Genomic DNA, 1672 nt, shown 5'->3' on the forward strand with positions numbered 1-1672 from the left:
TGCAGAGTTATCAACAATTTAGAAAAGAGCTGCCAAAGGTCATACTGACTACAACGATTTGACAACACAAAGGCTTTTTTTATTGATCTTTTCCTTGCGTAGCACTTTAAAAAAATATTGATACGCAGTGAAAATAACGATTGTGACGGATGTTGATTGTGACTTGGCCAAAGGTTGAGGAAGGGGAGAAGTTATCGGGGTTGTGCTGAGGGTGAAAGACTCCACTTTAATGCTATTGTTTGGTCTGTGTGTGGTAACACTGTTCTCATGATGTGCCTTTGACTGGGCACTGTGGTTGCCTCTCAGCAGATTAGGGAAGCTGGCTCAGCTGGTTGGGAAAGACTTCATTAGGCATGGCAGTTTAGGTGGCACAAATTTCACAGCTCCAAAGCAATTTGGAGTCCTCCCAGAAATACAGGTATCATAGTCAAACAAATCACTAACCCCAGAGACCAGCTCCGACTGCTTTTCTGAAGTACTGTGAATCATGATCTTTAGGAAAACTAGATGGCTGCTGTCCAATTTTGCAGCTGGATTATATTAGTTCACATTTTTAAGGACAAAGGTTATAACAACAAGTTCTTGTGTTACTCAATTTACTCAATTAGGTAACATTGTTACCTTAATAGTTCTGTAACAGTTTGCTGGTGTTAGGAGTAATATAATTTGGTTCTTCTAGGGAAAAAAATGAATTGAATTAAGGGTGTTCCATATATGAAGGCAGCATAGCAGAAAACAGGCAGTTGGGAGGAGAAACCAAACAGGTGTACTGTTGCTGTCGCTGAGAAGCAAGGAAACGCTGCAACAGACAGTAATGATAGAGATGAAGTCTGAGTCAGAGTACCTTTGGGCCTCGAAAGCACAAGCAAAAAGTTTAAACCTGATACACCAGGCAAAAGAAAACAGAGCACTCCAAAGAAAAGCGTGTCGTAATACACAGATGCATACCTGGCATATGTACATTTACGGCACTTAAGGCTGGAGCGATGGATTTTCCCATCTGCCCAACGCTCTGCCGCAGTGGGTTTCCTGTGGGATAACATTTGTGAGCCTCCAGTGAAATATTAACAAACAAGAAACATGATTTCAGCTTTTTGATCAGTAAGACTGCTCTTATTTCTAACGTACGGTGATATATGCTACTTGGTCTTGATACATTCACTTTTAATCAAACGTAATTTGTATTATGTCGCGGGATATTCGGCTTGCAAGCTGTAAAAGTGGTTAACCATTTCTGGAAGCACAAGCCGCGTTACACACAGACCCGAGCGTTTCTCGAAAGCAGTTATCTCCATGTGCCCGCCGTTCGCCCCGTTTAATGACCGCTTCTTCGCTATTCCCGGCTGTGAGGAAAGGACAAGCACCCTGTGCCTGTTTGCTTTTCGGGACCGGCTTCCTTCCCCCTGCTGCTCTCCGCCTGGCCCACCCGCAGGGCGCTCAGCCTCGGTCGGCTGCCGGGAGCCCTCTCGGAGCCCGCAGCCTCCTCTCAGCCCATCCGCGGCGGGCCGGGGGCTCTGCCCCAGCTCTGGCTGTCCCGGGGCCGGCGGGGGGCGCCGGGGGGGCTCCTGGCCGGCCCTCGCTGCTTCGGTCTTGCCCTGGAGAGCGAGCTAGCAGGGACCGAGCCGCTCCGCCCCCGCTCCCCCCGGCCCCGGGCGGCTCGAGGCCGTACGCG

Source organism: Cygnus olor, chromosome 4 (genome assembly GCF_009769625.2).
Source record: "Cygnus olor isolate bCygOlo1 chromosome 4, bCygOlo1.pri.v2, whole genome shotgun sequence".
Taxonomy (NCBI): Eukaryota; Metazoa; Chordata; class Aves; order Anseriformes; family Anatidae; genus Cygnus; species Cygnus olor.